At 39.8% G+C, this 24,213-nt stretch overlaps 1 long non-coding RNA gene across 1 annotated transcript in view; it reads right to left on the bottom strand.

The window, feature by feature from the left end:
- Positions 1-10,100: 10,100 nt before the first annotated feature.
- Positions 10,101-24,213, bottom strand: part of LOC133219508 (uncharacterized) — a 63,341-nt gene continuing 49,228 nt past the window's right edge. Inside the window, exon 3 of the long non-coding RNA XR_009727464.1 lies at positions 10,101-10,709. This is a non-coding gene — a long non-coding RNA (uncharacterized LOC133219508). The remainder of the gene's footprint in view (positions 10,710-24,213) is intronic.

Raw genomic sequence — 24,213 nt, 5'->3', positions numbered from 1 at the left:
CCCCTGTATTTGGCAAAAAATTGTGGCTTTCTTTCTTGCCTAGTGAGTCTGTGAGAGCTTCAGGTTTGTACCTCTGGCCCAATGAGTATTTACTTGTTCAGGAAAGAGATTGAGAGAGACAAACTTGAGAATTATGATTAAATAGTTTCACATTCTCACACGGATGGCATAGTTATCTGTGCTGTTGGAAAAAAATGGAAAGAATTTGAACATGGGTGTCTTTAAATCAGGAGAGTCTCCTAATGTCATCTAATTGTGTATTTGGGGCTGATACTCCTTTTTTAAAAGAAAGAACTGTGAAAATTTTGGGGCTTGTCACAGTGGAGAATATGCACATATATATATATATATATATATATTTCTTTTTTTTAATCCCAGCTTCTCAGGAGACATGGAATCACTACCAGGGGACATTCATTGAACAGAGTAGCACTCTATTTTTTAATCTCTTAATCATTCAGTCCACATTTGTGGAAACAACTTGCTGCTAGAATGCATTGATGGACTTTGCAGATGCTTCACTCAGAACATGTAAGGAAAAAAAAAAAAAAAAGAAAAAGAATACCAGCAACGATATTACTTTCCATTAAGGAAAGTTCACTGTTAGATCCAGTGAAAAAGTCCAAAGGTCAGAAAGATCCAAGAGTTCAACAAAATCACTGCTCAAAACACAAGAAAGTCACAACACAGTCAGACTTAAAGAACCTCCTAAATAAAAAGTGCATGTATTTATTTATTCATTGGATCATTCTGTCTTAGAACAGCAAAGCTTTAAAGACCAGATGTCTGGTGACCTCCATGGGAGCCACTGAGGACCACAGGCCAGCAGTGACAGTCCTCTTGACTAACAGCATGTCCACACATATTTAGCGGAGACATTCAATCTATAGGGAAATACAGTTCTAGAACTGTCTACTGGCTCGTTATTAATACATTGGGATAGTCTGGACCTGTGACCTCTTTACTGAATCTTCTTCCCTCCCTCTCACAACTTCTTCTTCTGCCTATGCACCCTGAGGGAGCCTTCCTGGACTTTACACACATGCAATAACAGCCCTAGTGTCTCACCCTGAACTCCTTTCATTGTCAGGGTCCCTCTCCCATAGAGACAGGACAGCGCCCTTCAACAAGGTAAAGCATGTGAGCAAAACCGGCTTGTGTATGCCCTGCATGAAATCTCTACCCCCCCCGAACAGAAGGAATGCGTTTTCATCTGGCAGTGCGTACTGTGTGTGGCTTAATAACAATCCAAAAATGCAAGAAGACTGTATCAATCATGCAGACACAGCAGGGGAAAAAAAAAAAAAAAGAGAGAGTGGAATCCATTAGATTTTCTTTATTATTATTCTTTTTCCCCTGTTACTTACAGCCACTGAACAAAAGACTAGCAGATTTAAGTGTTATATAAAAATGGGTAGCAAGGAAAGTCCAGAGAACAATACATCTGAAGGAAAAGGACTTCCAGAAGCAAGCTCAGTTTTTTGTATTAGGCCTGGAAGCAGCTAATCTCTGCTGAGTAAAGATAGCCATTCAGCTCAGATCAGTCGACTATGATGCTGGAGGAGGAAAACCAGGGAATCGTTTCATTGTCATTACTGGGGAGCTACCAGATGCTTGGGATTCCATATCTTTGGTGGATAAATCTTTCAAAAGCTCCATTGACACTGGGGTATGTCAATAATTCAACGTATTAGTTGGATGCAAATACTGCACAATAAGGTATGGGAAGAAAACTGTAATTGGGAATGCCAGGGCGAAGGGGGCTCTATCTTCTGACTGAGCCCATTGTTGAACTCCAGGCTGAACCTCCGACCCTTTACTTTGGAGGGACACAATAGGCTTTGATATGAGATGGTGGGAAACGGGCTTGGAGGCTCATTTCACATTCAGCTGCAATTCATCAGCTTGGCTGGGACTTCTAGCAGTTTTAATGACCACTGCGATTGATGGTTAAATCAATTTGTGACGGTGACAGCATGGCTGGCCCCTGGACTGTAACAATCCGGGATTACAACAGGCAGAAAGGGCCCCGTTATTCAGACGTGCATGGTTTCTGCTCAGCTCAGAGTGGGAACAACAGTGGGACAAAGTCTCACAAAATTGAAGCCTAGTGAATGTACACATTCACTCCAGTTGACTACACACCACCACGGCTTCTTTGTGCCATCATGAGGCGAGCTAAAAAAAATAATAATTAAACAACAAAAAAAAGCATTGTTACAAAAAAAAATATATAGTAGGGCACAAAAGACGCTGATATCTAGCTATATCCTTAGGGAAAGTGGCAACCCAGAAAGAATTACAGCTTTGTTTCTCCAGAGACAAAGTGGGTGGTCTGTCCCCCCTCCACCCTCGACCCCAAAATGTCTTGCTGCTTGCCCCCACAGTAAAACCCAGCAGTGTCTGGGTTATGATCGAGCATTTTTGCATTTGGCAAGAGGGGCATAGGCAGGGGGATGGGGGCCAAATGTATCTCTCAGTGAGAAGGAAGAACTGCTCCCTCTTCTGTCACTGAAGAAAAAAAATCATTTAAAACATGCTACAATTTATTTTTCATGATTGCATGATTATAATTTCCTCTTATGCTGAACAGGTATTACAGGGGGAAAGATGACCAAAGCCCACTCTGGTGGCCTTTCACTTGATAATTACATTATAGGAGATATGGTTGTTTTGGAGAAGAGTTCACAAAACCGATGCTTGCCTGACAGCAAGATAAAAAATGCACTTTCAAATCATCTTAGCTCTGCCTTCTTCTGCATTTTGCTGGGGTAGTATATTTGCATTAAAAAGCTAAAGTGTATGCTAGAAGCAGCCAATTTATGGAAAATGTGTGATTGTGATTCTGCTTTTCAGTATAGCATTTTACATAAACAGTGGCTAAAAATCATGAGACATATATTTGTGTTGCAGTGTAGACAAGACATAATGTTTATATGTGTTTTAAGTCAAATTATACTTAAAATGTCAGATGATTAAATGAAAAGCTGTGTTCTCTATGTCATGTTAATTGAAATAATTTATTCACCTCAAATAGAACAGTTATAAAATTAATATATAATGTTGTGCATCTAACTAAGTGTAGATTCATTTAAAAAAATCAATATGATATGTAGGCAGAGAATCAAAATACTTAAAAATTTATACGAGGAAGCTGTTAATGTCAGCACTACAAATGATGCCAATCAATAAACTGTAAATTATATACTAATTAATTACATGCCTCTCTTTGTGGTTAGGCGTGATTGAGCCATTTCTATATATGCTAAAGAGATGTTTGGAAAATGAGCACTAAAAAAAATGAAAACGTGAGACACAGTCCACTGACCTGTAACATAAATCCCTTCATTCACATTCTGAGTTGCAGTCTACAATTAATAACCAATTCTGGCATCTTCCTCACAAACTGTCATGGTCTAAATGTTGCAAAAGAAAGAGATGTCTGTCTCTCTGAAGTATGCATATCACTTGGTTGATGTTAATACCTGGAAATTTGTATCCTGAAATAAAGTACCACATCTTGAAAATGCAAACAACAGATATTTATTTCTAAAAGATCTGTCCAAATATTGAAAAAAATATTATTGCTACCTGTAGAGAGGTCTGGCACTGGGTCCAAACCCTGACAGGGGAGGAGGGGAAAGAAAAAAAAAAAATCACTTGGTTTCTATGGTAACAGTGCTGGTAGAAATAGTTGTGTGAGCATACTGAATGTGCATAAAAGCCTTCCCAAGGGAGGTCAGAGGATTGGAAGAAAGAAGACAAAAAAATGGCAGCTTCTGCAGAAAGCAAAGAGACATTTTATGCTGAATAAGTGTTTCACATTTGTGGTGTGATCAACAGCAAAAGGTTGTTGCTAACAGAATATTTAAAAATGTTTAATATCTATCCATTTTTACTTAAATCGTGTTTGTGCAAGCTTGTTACTCTGTATGAGACAGACAACATGCAAATTTGCTTCTGCAAACACGTATGTAAAAATCAGTAGGTGAATAAATAATACATCATCCTACACAATGGAAATAAAAAATGAAACTATAAAAGACTCTAATATTTGCATTATCATATATAATGCACCACATATAGACACCTTTACTATATCTGATATATTAAACGTATCTGAGAACATATAATTTATGAAATATAGTATCCATCTGAAATATTTGACACACAGAAAATCAGCATACAAAGTAACTCAAGGAGCAGCAAGAAGCACTTAGCATTATTTCTGGGTGAGGTATTTAATTTTGGCAATAAAAGCATTTTAATGAAATTTAATTTTATTGCGGATGACCAAGAAGACAAGAATTAGAGGCTGTTGTACAGCAAGAATACTACATATACCAACTGAGATCTGCCATTCAGCCTGCTTAGAAACCAAGTGATCACAGCTCATTGTTTTGAGCTAAAAATGTTCACTAGACCTTTATTTACATCTGCTTCAATCCTCTCCATTCATTGTTGGTTGCTATAAACTCACACCATGGGGGATGGATTGGCACAGAGCAAAAATGTGACAGAGGCTCCTATACAGAGGATGAGCAGTGGCTGCAAGTGAAATCCTGCATCCATGAAATCAGGAAAGGAGGAGAATTCCCAGTTACACTCAAAAGCCTAATTTCTGCAAGCATGAAGGCAAAATATTCTTTGTTGTGCATGGTAAGCAAAGCAGCTTTTGAAAGATATGTGTTGTTCGCATGGATATTTTGAGTGACTCAATGTGCTAAATTTTCCCTGGCTTGCTAGATTACCCTCTGGGGTGTGGTGAGAGAGGATTTTCATCCAGAAAAGATGGCTACTGCAAGTGAGGAGGATCTACATCCATTGTTGCATCTTTACAAGAAGCAGCACATTATCTGGGACCAACACTTGCAGAGACATAAATAGCACATAAATCTTTCCTTCCTCCCTCGGATCCTTCCCCTCCTTCTTGTCTGTAACCATCCCCTTCTCCCCCCCGCCAGCAACCAGCAGTCAAAGGGAGCCCCAGAAGCAGAAAGTGGCTTTCTCCTGCACTAGCCACATGGCCATCCTCTCTCCTTCCCTACATGTGGAAATTGCTGCTATTCACTTGCAGTAGGATGTGGGGAGGACATATAGTGAGCAAGGACCTTGCCCCGGAGATCTCCCCAGGAAACTTGGAATCCAGAAAAACAAAGGATGTACTTCAGACACTGGCTGCCAACACAGGCTCAGCCTGTGGTGTTTGTGTGCTAGGGAACTGTAATGCCAATATACTTCCTGGCTCATTTGGAAATCACACCACTGGCCCTTTTGAAAATCAGAGGCAGTTCCACTATCACTTTCAGAGTAAAAGTATATTTTAAGAAAGGCATTTCAATCTCCCCTGCATGAAGATCATGCTGTTCGCATTAGAGAAAAATCACACTTCACCCAGTTTCCTAAACTTCTCCAACAAGCCAAAAACACCTTGTTAGTCATTAATTTTCTTTAGTTATACCTCAGCATAATATTTTTCTGAAAGAAACAGTCGTTCCCTGCACTTCTCAAAGCTAGTATTTCTATTATTACTGCCCTTGGAAATTCATTTGCATCACAGCAGGCTGGCATCTAATTAGCAAATATCCTTGCTATTACCAGAGCGGAAGAGGGCATGACACTAAACAAAACAAAAGCACAAACACAAACAAAAACAAACAAACAAACAAACAAAAAAAAACTAACCACCAAAATCCCCCTTCCTCCCTCCCCAAACAAACAAACAAACAAAAAACCAACAACTAAACACATAAAAAGAGAGCATCGAGTATGCCCCAGCCAATACAGACAGAGCCTCCCAGTGTGGCTACTGAGGACCTTACTGCTGGGTTCTCCAGAACTCATGTGACAAACTCTAAAAATATAAAGCTGTAGTAATATAAAATAATCCAGACTAATCACAGAGTCATAGAATTGTAGAATAGTTAGGGTTGGAAAGGACCTTAAGATCATTTAGGTCCAACCCCCCTGCCATGCGCAGGGACACGTCACACTAAACCATGTCACCCAAGGCCTCGTCCAACCTGGCCTTGAACACTGCCAGGGATGGAGCATTCATAGCCTCCTTGGCAACCTATTCCAGTGCCTCACCACCCTCACAGGAAAGAATTTCCTCCTTATATCGAATCTAAACTTCCCCTGTTTAAGTTTGAACCCATTACCCCTTGTCCTATCACTACAGTCCCTAATGAAGAGTCCATCCCCAGCATCCCTATATGCCCCCTTCAGATACATGTCGCCAAGCCAGCAGGTCAAAGAATTTGAATTTGAGATTCTCCATGTGCTTATATTCTTCCTGCTCTCACCTGGTAGTTATCGCTGTGTTGAGAACTGGCAGGGTTGTAACATGCTCTGAATTTTAACAATGATCCTGACTTTCTCACATGACCTCCAGCTCTCTCCAGGTGTCCTAGTGGGCCTGACTCCACTTGCTATGTGCTCCAGGACTTGGGTATCATGCTATCTTCGTACACTTCTCACTTGCCAACTGAAACTAGACAGTCACCAACCCAGCATTTTTTCTTACATCTACAATGACATAGGCCCCAGAAGTTGAATCTTAATCCACATTCATGAATGCTTATCCTGCTCCCTGTTCACCATTCAGCAAACTTGCTCTTTTGTCTTCTGTCATATGAATGCTTTCATTTGTAGCCCATGCACATTTTTACCAAATCTCCTGTCCTCATTCTGCATGTTATCTTGCCCTCTTGCTGGAATTTACTACGTAATAAGTCTGCTTTGCTACTCAGCAAGCTATGTGAAGGAGAAAACTTTCATCTGGCGATAACTATTTAATGGTACAGTTGTACCAATGTATTCTGCTGATGGTGTGTCCCCACCAACATGACCATTTGTTGTTATTTTTTAACCTCTTCATGATAAACTTATCAGGAATTCCAGCTTAAAAGCCAGGTCTTGTCAACATGGAGGCAACACTAATGTGCTTTTGTACTTATGGACCAATATGGATTATTTAAGTGTAAATAGTGAACAAACAATTAAGAAAATGACTACATAGCATTAATGAAGTGACAGCTGTATGAAGTCCAGATACACAAGGTATTCTCAATTCAACTTCTTGCCCAAGCTTTATACTATGGAGGTTGCCTGATTTTATCTCTAGCTTACCTAGCTGAAATCTAGTTCAGAAACCACTACACTGCACCGTAGCGAATTCTGTAACTGTAGAGTAAACACATCTTAAATCAGTCCTAAGTAGAGATTTTGAACAGAACATACCTTTGAACATGTGCATAAATTATAATGGGGTAATAGCTGCCTGAAGTAGTAATATTTGTTTGTTTGGTTTTATCAGCCTTATGAACTACGGCTGCAAACTTCACTAACTGTTGTACAAACCTTCATCAAACAAGCTGTCTTCTCAGCACCAGTGAGCAAACACTGGTCTTTGCTGGAAGAAGTGGTTAAATTAGATTGTAGAAAGACACAGGCACACAATAGCAGCAGTAGCACAAGGTATGTCACATTTTTATGCACTTTTTGATGAGTTTATTTTTGTTGTCACTTGCCTTATTTCTCTAAAAGGTGACCAGCAGGATACATAATAGTTCCAATATTTATAACACTCCCATCATTTGTGCTTCTTCAGTGGCTGATGATACATACACTTAGGTCTTAGCCTGCTCCTGTGCAGAAATTCACAAAACTCGCTGTTGCTGTCCCTTTATGGTCTTAAGTGACCATCTCACCCTTTCAGAAAATTTAACACATAACTGTGATGTTCCCATACATGTCCACTTTATTGGCCTCTGTGAATCAAGCAAAGCTGGCCACCCATATGTTCTACCTGGTGGAGATGCTCTTCCTTTAGTCAGAGTATCTGTGGCTGTGGGATAAGCTCAAAGCCAGGTGTTAGGACAGAAGTGACTACCCAAGTTTGATTAAGACAAACTGAAATAGTTGTGTGTAGCAGGTGTAGTACATGAAACAGAGTCTTTCTTGTAAGACTCACAACATCATCTGAAAACTCAACTACTGCATAATCCTGTTTATTGGTTTATGGTATACCAGGAAGCAAATAAAGTGGCCAGGTGGATTTTACAGAATCCATAGCAAGAGCCTTGGGTTATGGCAAATGGCCAGCTGAATTACTTGTACCTGCTGTCTGTAAAGGGACCATATTACAGTTGAGACTAAATGGTCTTTTAAACCTGTATCAAAAACAGTTCCATTGCATCTTCATTAGAGGTACTTACAGTATCAAGGAGAGTATGACAGTCAAAATGCAATAGTTGGAAAAGGTCCAGGTGCAGAAAATGACTTTCTTCCTATGCACAATTGATCAGAATGTACAACCACAAATGTTTCAGATATGTTTAGATCAAACTGTATTATTAATGAAACAAAAGCCTAGGAGGCTTGAATCTTAGAATAAAAATATTCAAGTCTCTACAATGGTGTGACACATTGGGGTAGTAGTTGTTACTCACTGCAGGGATGGCACTGCCAGTACTACATTGTTATCTTGGATATGCACTATAAGACTAGTGTTACAGGAACAATGTCTCAGAGGTTTTCCTGCCCTTTTTTTCTGGTTGATCTGCTCAAATAGATATGCAAAGACCTAAGCATGCATTACTCTAGAGTTGAGACCACAAGCCAAAAGGCTGAAGATTGTGGAAACAACATGAGCTTAATCTATTAATAGCAGCCTGAGCAATTTACCAAAAAATCGTCCCTTCACTCATGTCAAATCTGTTTAAAATACTAATATAACAATCATAACATTTTATGTATACATGTGACCTGAAGTCATTGAACAAATTTCCAAACAGCAAACCACAGTCTTTCTTACTAACTGATACAAGTGTAAAGGGAAAGGAAGTGAATTTACAGAATTATCATCAAAATTTAGAAACAGCACTCATTCTATTTTTTTTTTCTTTTATTTATCACTATCATTAGAGTTACTGTAAATTGTGCGAATTTGGGCATATAATGGGTTTTTTTTTCACAGCTTTGCTATGAAAAAGATTGCTTACTCTGGTCAGATTCTGATACTCTGAATTGCAATTCTCTTTTCAAGTAACCAGACTGAATTCATCATACCTGCATACAACAGACCACTTTGCTCCCAGGCATGGAAAGCGATATTCATTCCACTTTTATCAGTTTTCAGACTGCTGCTGCGGCACCAAAGTCTTAGGAAATCATTAATGAAAATTAAAATCTGCTCCACGGGGCTGCTTGCAAAGATTCTGCTCAGCACAAGAACAGATGTCATGGTTTGGTTCTTAGAGTCTAAAAAATCACAGTGGCTGTAAAGCAATGACGTTTCTGTAGCAAGAATTCCATGCTGATTTTGTTATACGCAGTTTTCCATGGTGGTTAAGTAAATAAAAGGTTTACTTTGCATATGATCATTAGAAATTGTAAATCTTAGATCATAAAAACAACCCCTAATAAATACAGTTTTGCACTAGCCAAGGAGTGCAGAAAATAGCATCTCATTAGCTGTAAATCTTGGCAGAAAAGGGAAACAGAGCCTAGGAGTCCTAGCAACAGCTTCTGTGCACCAGCCATTAGATCATACTGAACAGAACAACAGGTCTAAAATTTAGTTGTATGAATGCCCATTTAAACATTTTGATATTATACGATCATTTAAGTACTCTGATGGTTATAGGCTTATGCTAGCCTTTAAAAGATTAAAGGCTGTACTTTAGACTAATGAATTCCACTTATTTTTATTTTTGAAAACTTTATTAATGTGTTTTAAGAGGTGATATTCTCCTATTCATACTCCCATTGCTTCCATGTTTGGCATGGTTTTGGTATGATATATGCTAACTAGGCACAACAAACATTTTGATATGCGACTGAAAACAAGATCCAGGCTAGGTCTATGAAATTCTCTGCATACCTCAGCTTAGACACCTGCAAGTGCATAAAGGCAGCCTTGTCTGAGTCATTAGGTTGCCTCACTCCTGCCAAAGTTCTCTCATGACTGAGTGATGTAGCATGGAGGGATCTTGTGCTTTTCTCAAGACTGATTGACGTGGCATGGAGGACCTTGTGCTTTTCCCATAAGGACCTAAAAGAAATATAAGCACAGCAGGCAAACACTTACCCTTCCATGAAATTTGGTGCTCTGCATCTCATTTGATGGAAATCATGCAAGGTACAGCCCTGATTCAATTTCATGAGCTTCAGAGAGATGCAGCTACCCTGACACTACTCTATCCTATCCCTCTGGTGAGCACATGCATCCATCGGAAGTATACTGAACCTAATCCATCAAGGCTGGATGCCTCTTTTTCAGGCATTAAGACGTCTGAACTTAATACCTGAAGCAAGTTGTCTGAATCTAATCCTAAAGGACAAATACTGTGGTGAAAAATGTCAGGTTTCCTTTTTGCTTATATATTTCTTGAAACTGGGAGTATGAGAAAATTAAAGCCAGATAGACCAAAAACAGTAGGGACACTTATTTCATTGTAACAAAATGGAGAAAGTTGAAAATAGCAAACATTAAACCCACAGTATGGGGTAGCAGCTATTTGGTTTGTGTAAAAATACGCTGTCACTTACAGGTCCAGAAGGTTCTCACTGTTAGCCTTCCTGATGTTTCTCTATGTGGGGCTGAGACCTCCTTCTGCTGCCAAAGATGGGCTGAATAGCAGTCAAGGGGAATGTCTGGATCTTCTTTATGAAGTTGTCCAGGCAAGAAAAGAGGGATTCCTTTCCTACATAATGAAAAAAACAAAGAAGTAAATCTTAGAGTAAACCACCAGAAAACAAGATGTTAAGTCTTCCCCAATCTCTGTGTTAGTGGTCTGCATTTACCATACACCTTTGTCTCAACCTGTGGAATAACTTCCAAGTGCTCTCAGCTGGGGTGTTAATGTACTGCTTTTTCTCCTGCATGGTCTCAGACAGGTCTGCCTGCTTGGAAAAGCCCACCCATATAATCAGCTGGAAAATGAGCAGACAAATAAGAAAGAACAACATGAGGAAACAATGCCATCTGGGTCATATTTCCCAAAGCAAATCTTAGTAAATTCTGGCTAAGTCAATAATAACACACAGACTCAACATCAGATTGGGAACTAGCCCAAGTTTTTAAACTCTTATACAGACTCTTTCATATACATCTTTCTTACAATACAGTTCTGAATAATCTGCTACTTCCTTGTTACTGTTACCATATATGCAAGCTCTCTTTCTACAGTGATTAAAGGTCTTTCCTTATCTAAGAGATACTAAAGCAAGGTCATGAACCCTAGCATCCATTCACCAAGTTCACAAACATATACGCAGTATGGTGTTTAAGATGGTTGTTGATTATTTCTGCAAAGAAATTAAAATAGTCAAGTGCATTTGCTATAAAGAAAACTATAATCTACCCTATAATTAGCTCTTAAGTAGCATGTTTCAACAAATGTGCCTTCAGCAAGATACATTGCCATCAACATAAAACAATTCAAAACACTTGGAGAATAGCATATTGAGAAAGAAAAACAATCAGGAAGGTGGTAGATGAGATAGATACTGAAACAGCAATAACCTAAAGACAGAAATAGATTCAACCCAACAAGGGAAATCAAAGATGTCTGGTGTCTTTATAACAAATGATATATAACAGCAATAGCCAAGGTTTGGACTCACTAGGTCATATATTAAAAATCCATATGGCATGATGATCCACCATGAAAAACACATATAGCTGTGGTTTATTGCTGTGGTTTCTACACCAGCAAGATTTTCATTGACTATGTCTTCCATCATGTTCCCTACAAGAAAGTGTTTCTAACAATCACCTATTAGTCATTATTTTGGCATTATGACACTTGATTAAGAAAGCAGCTCAGTACAGCTGAAGTAATGTAATTTAATAATATGTGCCACTCGTTTGTTTAAGGATAGGTATTTTTGTCTGCCTGTCTACCAGCATGCCTCATACTGGACATTGGAAAATTTGACTGATTGGCCAGTGTCAAGTCCAAACTCAAAGTAGTGTCAGATGTCTTACTGTTCTGGGGCAATGTGTCAGCAAAAACACTGATTAAGTTATAAAGAAGTAATTTTCTTCTACTTTCATGGGTGCTAGTGGGATATGTGTAAGAGGGCTGGACAAGAAAATCCACATTCCCACATCAAGTGAAGGAGCAAGCTGCACTGGTATTTATGAGCGTGTACCTGTCCTTCATACAGAAAGTTCATGGTGCTCTGGGGATGAAACCAAGCAAAGTTTACAGATCAGCAACTTGTCAGCCCCAACCTCCATCTGAAATTAAATGCAGATAAAACAAATAGAATATTTTAAGGAAATGGAAATACCAAGTGCTGGAATTTCCTGGCTATATACAGCTGGATTTATTTCAAGCTCTGTGGACATGGAAAAAAAATATGAGCTCATACTCCACATATGGGAAATGTGATGTCGGTAAGGGAAGAAAACAGAATTATAGTGCCTGTTCTATGGCAACTGCATGATTATCCAGGCTAAAGACGAGAAAATACTCCACACAAGAACAGCTGTCCAGTCACAGCTTGGAGGATGCATGGTCAAAACTATATACCCAACAAGCAATATAGATGCAGCTTTCTGGGAATGCTGCAAGGGAGGGAGAAAATTCAGCCATGTGGAAACAAGCTGTGCTATGACCCTTGCCCTGGCTCTGTGTAGTTTTCTAATATAGGATTATCTGACTTACTGATTCTAGTGTGTAGTGAGGGGTCAGCTTGAATTACAGCAGGGATGAAACGCTAAAACAGGAAAATATCAGGTCCACAGGGTCTGTGACTGCAGCAAGGCGTTGTCAGAGAGAGGATTGTAGCAGCAACTGCTGGAAGTGGTAAGTCTGAAGGGACTAAATTCCTGGTATCTCATATTCAGAACCCAAAATCAGTGGATGTTTTTTGCTTTAACCTCTGTGTGTGTGGTTCCTACATCTGCAAAACAGATGATCGTCTCACAGCGTATGCTTACCATAGCCTCTTAGTTCTGATCTGCAGTGTGGTTTTGAAGCAAATCTCCTAGCCACCTTCACTCATCGTGCCTCAGTTTTCATTCCTGAGCCCTTCTGGGGTATGGAGGATGGATTTCTTCAGGTATGATTAAACTGGAAGTTTTTCTGCAGGTGCCTCCACCTAATGCACTCCAAAGGTACATGGGTGTTCAAAATATGCTGCAGGGATGCAGCAAAACGCCCTCAGTGTGGGCATCAGGACCTTGGCACCCACTCTTCCAAGCAGCAGAAGCTGTTCTGCTGGGTCTTGCCACTTATTAACACAGATTTCTTCAAAAATGATGCTACAAAGTTCTCGGTTGCAGCAGTGCTGAGCAAGAGAGAACTGCCTGGGAGGAAATTAGCCAATTTTCATTCAGAGCAAAGTTTGTACAAAGCAGAGTAAAAGCATCACATGCCAGACATGAGAAGGAAAATAAGTATTGCATAGCTGTTCCTTAAATGGGCAACTTACACTTTCTACGCACTGACCGAAGTGGGTGTCTTGGAGAGAAATCATATACATTCATGTAACTAAAGACTGTCTTGAGGCATACATTGATGAGGTCAAATTAAAGTTGCACAGACCACCTTAATTCTGGCATTTCCTAAGCCTCAAGTGTTTGACTTTACAACCTTAATAATGTTCTTTTAACATAGTTTTTGTATGTGTAATAAACTATATGCCCTTCTCACTTTCAGTGCTCTTCTCAGCAGTAATGCTCCTGGACTCTGGTCCTTCGTTATGAAAACAAATACTGGAAATTATTGCTGTTGTTATTGAAACCAGATGTACTGAGCTCTCTGGCATTTATCCGTATAGTGTCAAACTCTGGCACATCTAATTTCACGGTAATGATAGAGTAAAAATGAGCAATATAACTGATAGTGAAATGTAAGTGCTGGAAAGGCCTTAGAAGATGTGCCTTTTCAGGAAAGTTTATAATTTTCATTTCATATGCAAACTTTTACACAAATGACTGAGCAAAAATGACAAAACCACATATTTGCATCTGTATAGAGTAATAAAAAGTAACAGAGGGTCAAGATGAAAGATTCTGGGCCTGGATCTATGACGCATTAAATGTGCCCTAAAGAATGAGGTCTCTTGTACCTCATAGGGAAAAAAAAGTGGTGCTGTTGGCAAACACAAAATGATAAACATAAAACAGAGACCTCACCCTTGTTTCACTCTACCTCAGATCTCAGACAAAAGTCACCCTGAAGGACAGCGTTTCTCCCCATCTACTGCCAAGGGTGGGCATGTTTCAGCTTTAAAGGTCTAGCTTTTGGACATCAAGTATTAGGTGAGAAATACCCCATCATCCCAAGGAAGATAAGCAAGTTGTTTGACTGTAATAGAAAGTGCTAAGTGGGTGAAGAAAACGTCCAGGGAAAAAGTCCAGTGCATATGTAACAGGACCTAGGATCATGCAGAGACAGAAGTCTTCTCCAGTGTTTCCTCGGATGGAGGTTACCAAAACATAGGGCACAGATTTCTGCAGAAAGCACAGAAGTGATATAGCATAGCTATTGAAATAAGAATGCTCAGCAATGCTGAGTAAGTCAGACTAAATACACTACTTGAATAAATAAAAATGAGATAACCATTAACAAAGCCTTACAGTAATATTACAGCTCCATATTTAAATATTAAAAAAAATAGGAAACCCTAGAACTAAACAGCATACACTGACATCAATTCATTCCTTTTATTAATGCATTTTAGTATGAACTTTGAATGCATGATCACCTTGCAATTTTCCTACAGGATACCTTGATGGACATGATGATCTTAAAGATCTTCTCCAACCTAGCTGATTCTATCACAGTATCACAGTATGTTAGAGATTGGAAGGGACCTCAAAAGATCATCTAGTCCAATCCCCCTGCCAGAGCAGGAACACCTAGATAAGGTTACACAGGAATGTGTCCAGGCGGGTTTTGAATGTCTCCAGAGAAGGAGACTCCACAACCTCCCTGGGCAGCCTGGTCCAGTGTTCCGTCACCCTCACTGAGAAGAAGTTTCTTCTCAAGTTTAAGTGGAACCTCTTGTGTTCCAGTTTGTACCCATTGCCCCTTGTCCCATCATTGTTTGCCACTGAGAAGAGCCTGGCTCCATCCTCGTGACACTCCCCCTTTATATATTTATATACACTAATAAGGTCACCCCTCAATCTCCTCTTCTGCAAACTATAGAGACCCAGCTCCCTCAGTCTTTCCTCATGAGGGAGATGCTCCACTCCCTTAATCATCTTAGTTGCCCTGCGCTGGACTCTCTCCAGCAGGTCCCTGTCCTTCTTAAACTGAGGGGCCCAGAACTGGACACAATATTCTAGATGGAGTCTCACCAGGGCAGAGTAGAGGGGAAGGAGGACCTCTCTCGACCTACTAACCACCCCCCTTCTAATACACCCCAGGATGCCATTGGCCTTCTTGGCCACAAGGGCACAGTGCCAGCTCATGGTCACCCTGTCTTCCACTAGGACCCCCAGGTCCCTCTCCCCTACACTGCTCTCTAACAGGTCGTTCCCCAACCTACACTGGAACCTGGGGTTATGATTCTATGATTCTATGATTCTGAGAATGAATCAGGGCTGTGTTGTTAATTAGGTTTAAAGGGTTAAATCTCTAAAGGTTAGGTCTTTAGTATTAGAGGACTCACAGCTGTAACTGCAGTCAAGGATTGTTTGTCCCCTGGATCATGAAAAGTTAAAGACTCTGTAAATTAGTCCATGGGCTTCTCAGATTGTATGACCAGTTCTATAGAGTTTGAGCATTAACTTTCATGTCACTTATGTAGCTCTCACAAGCCTGGGTAGCAGTACGCTTTCATCTCAGAGAGCTGTCAAGAAAATCAATTTATTAGCAGTTCTATCTCCCTTATACACTGTAGTAAGAATGGTGCAGTAAAACCAACTGAAAAATTAAACAGTCATGGAAGACATGTGGAAAGGTAGATGCAGAGTAATATTATTCCATGATATACGTGAAGAGAAAAAAAAAAAAAAAGCAAGTTTAACACTTCTCTTACATTGGCATTTTGCAGCGTAACTGCCTGTACAATTCCTTCTGGCTTTGGCCAGGGCACTGACAACCAGCATAATACCAAAATTAAGTTCATCCACTGACTGGTCTCCCACTTGATGCCAAGGCAACAGTTTTCAATGCCTGCCTTGCAGTACTTGCCTTATATTGTCAGCCTTCTATCTTGCTCAGGAGAGTGAGGGCCATTTATTGATTGACTGATTAAAATTCCATCCTTCTGACATTCCTTAGATTTCTTGCAGGAAAGATCGGATACCCCCCTCCTCAGAAACCAATTTGGAATTTTAACAAGGCTTAAGAGAGAGATGAGCTCAAAACTGCATGGACTTTTATCGGCAAGCTAATCCCTGAATACTTCTGACAGCTGTAAGTGGAGTCAACATCTGAAACAGGGAAGAATAACCAGTTATTTACTGAAGAAAAATGCAATCTTTGTGGCCATTTCAAAAGCATTTTAGTGTAACCCAAAATGTCCAGCTGTGGAAAAGTTTGAAAGAAGGAAAAAAGAAAAAAAAAAAACCAACAACCAAACATTGTGAGTACAGCTATGACAAAATGTGATTTTTATTGTATTGTGATTAATCAGATTTATTCTGCATATGTATGGCCTCAAGTCACAGTATAGGGGGAACCCATGTAATAAAACACAGTGATTTTTGTGTTTTCAAGGTTTTGTTTTAATATTGCAAAAGAGTACTATTTTAACTGCAATATGCAACTGTGCCAATGGAAAATAGTGGGAAGAAAAAATATATTGTCTGGCACTGGTTGTCATAGCAACAAGCTGAAGTTCAAGGAGAAGTGGAGAATCTGAATTCTGTGGCAAGGTAATGAATTTAGCATCTACAGGAACAGAAATGGATTTTCTGTCACAGCCTGTAAATCAACTGCAGGAAACCAACACACCGGAGAGATTTTGTAATGTTTTATATCTGCTTCTAATGTATGAAAAGTGTATCAAAATTAGCTCTCAGGGCCATGTCTTCCAGGGCCTTCCCTTTCTGTTCAGACCAATGCACTTTAAAACATACTCAGTGAAGCTGATGTTTGTTATTGAGGCAAGGGCAAAAGCCTTGCAGCTTTCTCAGCAATCCCCTCAAGTCAGCAGGCATCGCCCTCCTCTGATAAAGATGCTTTAACACACTCCATTTTTGCAGTGCTCCAAAGTTTCAGAGGTCAGCCACGACTTGCATATGTCCAGTTGGTCATACCAAAGAAAGGGGAGGATGGAGCTTGGAGAGGAAAGGCTACATGCTGCTCCAGGTTGCCCACTAGCAGCCAGTAGTCTCAAAAGGGATTTGGGGGAATGATGTCCATGCCTCAGGTAAGTCTCTAGTCCATTCTCACGCTTCTCAGTCTCTTTATAATGACTTGTTGATCTCCCAGGTGACCTTGTCCTTGGCCACAATAATTATGGCTCAGCAATACAGACAGTATCAGGGAGAAATGTACAGGAAAAAATGTCTTACAACAGTAGAATCCAGCTAACGCTCTCTGTGCCTTTAAAAACATGAAAAATAAATAGCTTCCCTTTCTACCTCCTATCCTGGAGCAGATGGAACACACCCTAGGGAAAGAGAGGAAAAACTTCTCTTAAATAAAAAAAGATTTATAATAATACACTACAGTTAATTATCTATAATGGGCTTCATTTCCAGTAAATCACACCCTTGTAGCTCAGATGTAATTCTTTCAAAGTAAAGCCACTGTGATCACAGAATACAAAATACACTGCAAAAATAAAGTTGGAGAACAAATTATTAGAAAAAAAAAGTGATTTCTTATTTGTATGTCTTCTGCATAAGCCAAAGGAATGCACTCTGTTCCTGTTACTGTAGAGGATACATATGGAAGATCAATTATCTCTATATTCTCTCTTTGACTACCAGCCATGCAATTGGATGCTAACTAAATATGGAACAACAGTTCAGGAGTTAAAACATTTCAGAGAATTTTGTATAATTTGCTGATCTTAACTAATTCTTATTCAAATCCTCTCTTGCATAACCATGGACAGCATAAATTTCCCCTAATGTGCATTTGCAAATTTCTCTGAGAAAAAAAAAAAAAAGTTTTGACATTTTTTAATTAAAATGCCTAGTACCAGAACTATTTTTTCAGATTACAATTTTTTTTTTTCATTTAGATGGCAAACTCCAAAGAGTAAACCCACCTTTGATCATCTGAATGAAAACAAACAATATTTCCATTTTCCATTCCAGAACATGTTTTGTTCTGTTTCTCCAGATTCCTGTTCCATAACAACTGTGAAAATTTTGGGCATTGGTTGAATTTAAGAGTACCTCCCAAGTTCATGTCAAATCAATCAGTGAAATTCTTAAACTCATATGGGAGTCTTGAGATTAAATGTAAATGGCTTTAAGCCTTTTGGTGATCTGTGACCATTTGGAAAAGAAGAGAGGAAATGCAAAGACACATTTCAAAAGCACTTCAGTCTTGCTTTGGGCAGCTATAGAATTAAAGATGTCTTAAATCTCATAGCTACCGTTATTCTTTCATACTCTTACGATAGAAATCTCTCAAAAACTTCAGCCCCCTTGTTCTTTTATAAATATTTGAATAGCTGGTAGCTTAAGCTTCAGCCCTGACATCTTTCGTTTTAAACGGCAGTCCCTCTGGGTTAAACAGGACAGCATTGCCCAGCATGCATTTTGGTACAGCATGCAGGTTGCTGCTCAGGAGTCCTTGAGAAGGAGGTCATTTTGCGTTGAGATGAGCCACTTCAGTAATGGAAGTTTGCAAGGTTTTTTTTCAAACATTTACAGAGGCGCTTTTTTGGCCTTTAAAGAATATTCTGATCCAAAGGACTGCTTTTATGCAATAATGGTGTGCTGTTTTTCTGTGGATTTTGTATGAAATTCTAAGTAAATATGAGGTAGTAGGAAATCATTATTTCAATTACTACTCCTGCCGTGAATATAAGGTTCTCTGTGCCTGACGGTGCATGATTTTAATTTACATAAGCCCTTCTTGGAATAGAAAATAATAAGTCAATACAGATAAAGGCACTTTTGATTGGTGTTGACACTATAATGTATTAATTACCAGTAAAATCTGCTCAATCTTTCTTGCTGTCTCTTCACCAGGGGTGCCATGAGCCACTGAAATAAACCCATCTCTATTAGGGAAAAAAAAACCCAGGTACATTCTTTTGCCAAGTCATTTTTCTGCCAGAGTCTTACTTAATTCAGATCACAGTGTAACTGTACAAATTGTCATGGAACAGTTGCAGGGGTGGGAACACGTAGGGTAGCCTACTGTTATGTCAAATCATAGCCTCAGGTAAAAAAGAGTGGAAGATCTGATTGGGACCCAGATCTCTCCCATCATGGATGAGATTTCCAAGAAATGTAGAGGAGGCTACATGATTTTTTCCAGAAGCTTTCTGAACTGACCCCAGGATATTCTTTTCACATTTATAATGATTAAAACAATAATAATAAAAAAGGTATTTTCAGATGTCTTGGGGTGGGATTTCCTTTTTTTCTAAATTATGTACATTCTGGTCAGTCTTAAATGAAGATTTTTTCCTTTTTTTGTTTTGCTTTGTTTTGTTTGTTTTTTGCTTCAGTTACTAAAGAAATAGCCTTGTTTGTAGTACCAAAAAGATGTGTGATCCCTTCTCTGAAAAATGTCTTTGGCTGCCTCTGCGACAGTTTCCACAGCTCATTAACTCTACTGTGCATATTTATTTATAAGCACAAACTATTCCCTATCAGTTCTCTTCAGAAAGTAGGGGAGGAGAGGCTGGCATTGGAAGGAGGAGCTGCATGAATGATTGGGCTCTATTTGCAGTTTGCAGAAATATAACCTGCATGTTTGTGCTGTACTCATTCACCTGAGAAATGTTTCTTTGTGCTAGTAATTCCATTGAAGTAATTACTGTCTGAGGAGGCAAAGCATGTTATCTAGCCAATTCCCCTCGAAAGCCATAATGCACAGCTGCAAAGCTCCAGGAAAGCACTGAAAGGTATCCTGAAACTTCATGGTAGTAGCAGGAGGGAAAGGGAGGACACCTGGCCCTTCTGGCATTCACCTAACTGACTGGTTATGTGCAGAGAGTGGGGAAGGAAAGGAAGAGACAGGTTTACAGTCAGTCTGTTTATCCTTTCGTTTAATCTTTAATCACCTCAAAGTGATTTTTGTGATCTGTTGATTTTCTGAACTGTTGGAGATGGCATAGAAGCCAGAAGTTATTAAATTTTCCATGTTCCTATACTGGATTCTGGATGCCAAAGCAAAACTCTGCTTTCTGTGCTCCTTCCCAGGCTCATTCCTGTCTCCCTACTTCTGAAATGAGTCTTATCTACAAAAGGACTAGTATATCTCATTTCCCATCAAGACTGTTCCCACTACCCAAACTGGTTCAGGCAATGGAATTTCAGCTGCATAAAGCACAACACTGATGTACTTCAGGAGTCAGTGTTGCTCCTGAAGATCTCAAAGCTATGCATGTACCTCCCCACAGTTCCTACAAAGGCAGAATCAGCCTGGAAAATCTCGTGAATCTTTATCCCAGAAATCCTTCTAAAAGAGTTTCTTTCACACCAAGCATGGCCTGCATTTATGCAGAGCTGGCCTAGCCTGGCAGTGCAAGCCACGTTCCTGCAGAGCTCATTATCAGCCCTCCCAGCTTATGACCAGGTAGGACCAATTTATAACTGCTCTCATACTTGCCAAGGACTGTCTAGGAGCATAGCATGCAAGCAGGGGGTAGGGAACCTGGTGCTGCTCCTTGTGGGTTCAGTGCTTCCCAGAGATGCTGAGGAAGATGATCCAAGAGATGTGGTTCAGGTTGTAGAAGACCAACAATCACAGAGGGCAGGCACAGACCCAGAGACTGGAGAATAAGGGGGGGAAGATGTCTCCAGAAGCACAAAGCTAAACAAGCAGCTTCAGTTCTGTTTGTTTGAGCACATGGTTCTAAAAGCTCTTCATCCTTATATCTAGTTCATGTACACAAAGAAAATGGTTGCGAACAGCAACACTGGTGGATTTTATTTTATTTTTTTAAAGCATCTCCTGTCACAGTTTAAAACAGCATATTTAAGAAGACAACATAACTACATCTTACAGTAAGCTTCAACTTTCTAACTACCAAACTATTGACAATCACATGTAATTCAATGAGAAAACACATCTCTGACTAGGTTCCTGCTGTACCACTCACTTTATGGGGCAGCCACTTGAAGGAAGGCCCTTCGACACACTATACCCAAAAACATCAATAAACATCAGCCCAGAGACCTCTGCTTAGAAAGCAACATTGACAGAGCCTCTCATACAAACCCAAAGACACACAGTGAGGCAATTATTTACACTGAATGATTAAACCATTACATTAGGTGAGAAACAAAGCAAGATCCAGAATGTCTCAATATCTACTCAACAACAAAGGCAAGAACTGCTTCTTTTACTGGCATAACTCTGGAGAATATCTACTTGCTTACTTACAGCTGTTACCATGTTCTGGGGAGCACTGGGCAGAAATCAGAGAGGATGTACAGTTCCACCAGTACAGATGTTGTGTGCAGTCAATGGAGATTCAGTCAAATACATTATAATTGCTAAAGTAATTAAAGCTTACTACTGAAAGTAAACTTAGCTGCCAAAGTTAACACTCCTGAAGGCGTAAGTGACATTCCTCATTTATCCACACTGAAACCAAAAGAGATCATTAGGGCACAGGTGAACTTTGGGCTGGCAGGAGAGGATTATTTTCACAAGAAAATAGTTACAAGAGGTATTAATATGATTCCATGTGTAAATTGTGAAAATAATAATTAAAAAAAAAAAAAAACCACCCTGGAAATAGAATGCCTTTCCAGAACTGGAAATGGAAGTGGAAGTGGAAAGGTAGGGAAGGGATAGAGAGGGCAGGGGAACCAAAACATAGATTGACACCTATATGAAAACAACAACAATTAGGAGTCTTAACCTGGAGCAGAATGCTGGCTGTTAATGCAGATGTATGAATTTCGTCATAACTCTAACAAGAATTTCTAATCATTTGGTCAGCTGATGACACTGAAAGCACATGGCAGAAGTACAGACCACTTCAGCTCTACAAAAACTGCACCTTACAGCTCTAAGTGCAAAAACAATTTCAGATATTTTTACATGTTTTTCAGTGATCAACCAGTTTCATACCTTGACTGATTTATGTTTACCTATTACAACACGCAGGCAAAAGGCAGTCATCTTAGAATCATAGAATAGTTAGGGTTGGAAAGGACCTTAAGATCATCAAGTTCCAACCCCCCTGCCATGGGCAGGGACACCTCGCTCTAAACCATATCACCCAAGGCCTCATCCAACCTGGCCTTGAACACTGCCAGGGATGGAGCATTCACAACCTCCTTGGGCAACCTATTCCAGTGCCTCACCACCCTAACAGGAAAGAATTTCCTCCTTATATCCAATCTTGTCACAGCTGAACTTATCCCACTATTGCCCTATTCTGGATTACTAATTATTCTACATCTGAGTAGTCTTACTATGCCTGAGGGAAAAGACCCATATTCATTTCAGAGAGAAAATGAAATATTTTCTGAACACTTTGTTTACATTAGTCTATAAAGTTGTTGACATTTTCATATTGAATATTTTCTTGTATTGAAATTCCTTCTCAACCATAGAAAGCTCTCTTTTAAAACAAGAAAAACTCATCGGAAATCAGTCCATTCAAACTGTTTTTCAAATTTACCTGTTAGGATTTGGTTTAGCTAATGCACTAACAGGGGTCAGAAATGCACTGTCCCTACACCACCTGGAAACACAGGTCCCACTTTGGCAGAGCTGTTCCTGGTGGAAGCAATCCCCAATGCACTAGAGGCCCAGCTGACCACAGAGGCTGTGTAGCACACCTCTGTAAGGAGGTAAGAATTCCTATTGCAGTAATCTCTCTGTTGCATCTCTGCAATTGAGATGCATTGTCCAAGCTCAGGGAATAAGAAATTTCCCTTACACGCAGCCATTTTGCTGCTTGCATACAAAAAGACATGCTATCAGTTCAGGCAGTTCTTCATCCAAAAAAGCAAACTTCAAAAATCACATGCTGTCCCAGTGATAAAGCTGAATCTGATTTCACGATTCAGTAGTGTACATTTTGCACTTTCCTGTTAGCTTGCATGGCTGAATCTGAACATTGTCATAGGCTCAGATTTGCCTGTTACATGCCCTAACAGCAAAGTGGTTGGCTGGTTCTCATAGTGGTCCTGACCAATTTGCATCTGCTGATGTTTTCAAGGCATACTTTTGAGAACATAGACATAATTAAGAATCAATATAGTTTTTCAGAGAAAATAAAAAGAATATTACTGTGCTATATTCTGCAAGGTAACATGCTGCGGAGAAACACTGTGTGCCTGCTGACATCCTGACAAGGGTAATATCAGCAGTGGAGTCACAGCTGGAAGCCTGCCCAAATTTTCCCCCAGGAGAAGAGTCACAAGCTCAGTGGCACCTGTGGATCAGCAACACGTGCAGTCCTGTGTGAGCCATTAATTTAGCAGAGAAGGATGTTTTGATTTACTGTGTTTGTCAGCTCCGTATTTTGGCATCGCAGAGACAAGAGCTAGGGATAATTGGTTCGAGGAGAGGATCTATCAGAACAGCTATCAAAAGTCCCTGCTCTAAGGTGGGGGAGATGTCTTTCAGAGTGAACGATAACAGATTAGTAGTTTCTATTTCCCAGCCATGCTGTTTTCACCACAGGCAGAATTCCTTTGTGTACTGCAAACTCAAGGAATTTTCCTACTGTCAAAAGCAGTACTGGAAACAGTTTGGTTGAATCACTGGATCACCTCAAAGACTGAGCAACAAAGAAAAGATTAAATAGATGCATGAATAATGCATTATCCCCTTTTGGAGCTGCTATTTCAGCTTTCTTCTTATTATTATATAAACCTAAACAAACAAGTTGTTGCCCATCTTTGCTTGGGTAAGAAAGGAAGTGGTCACCAAAGCATAAGGGAAAAGCAATTGTAAGCCATTTCATTAGTCCTTTCAGCATTTTTTCTAAGTACATAGTTCCCCAGAAAAGCACAGTTTTGCAGTTGAATCACACTGAATTGAGATATTCCCCAATAAGAGCGGCAGGTGTGAGGGAGGGTGACATAAACTTGTTTTGCCACACAGCCAGGGCCCCAGCACCAGGCACTGCAGGAAA

Source organism: Neopsephotus bourkii, unplaced genomic scaffold (assembly GCF_033783945.1).
Source record: "Neopsephotus bourkii isolate Nb327-2 ecotype Australia unplaced genomic scaffold, CSIRO-AGI_Nbou_v1 NB_1358, whole genome shotgun sequence".
NCBI classification, from domain to species: Eukaryota; Metazoa; Chordata; class Aves; order Psittaciformes; family Psittacidae; genus Neopsephotus; species Neopsephotus bourkii.
This window is presented reverse-complemented; position numbering and strand designations above follow the sequence as displayed.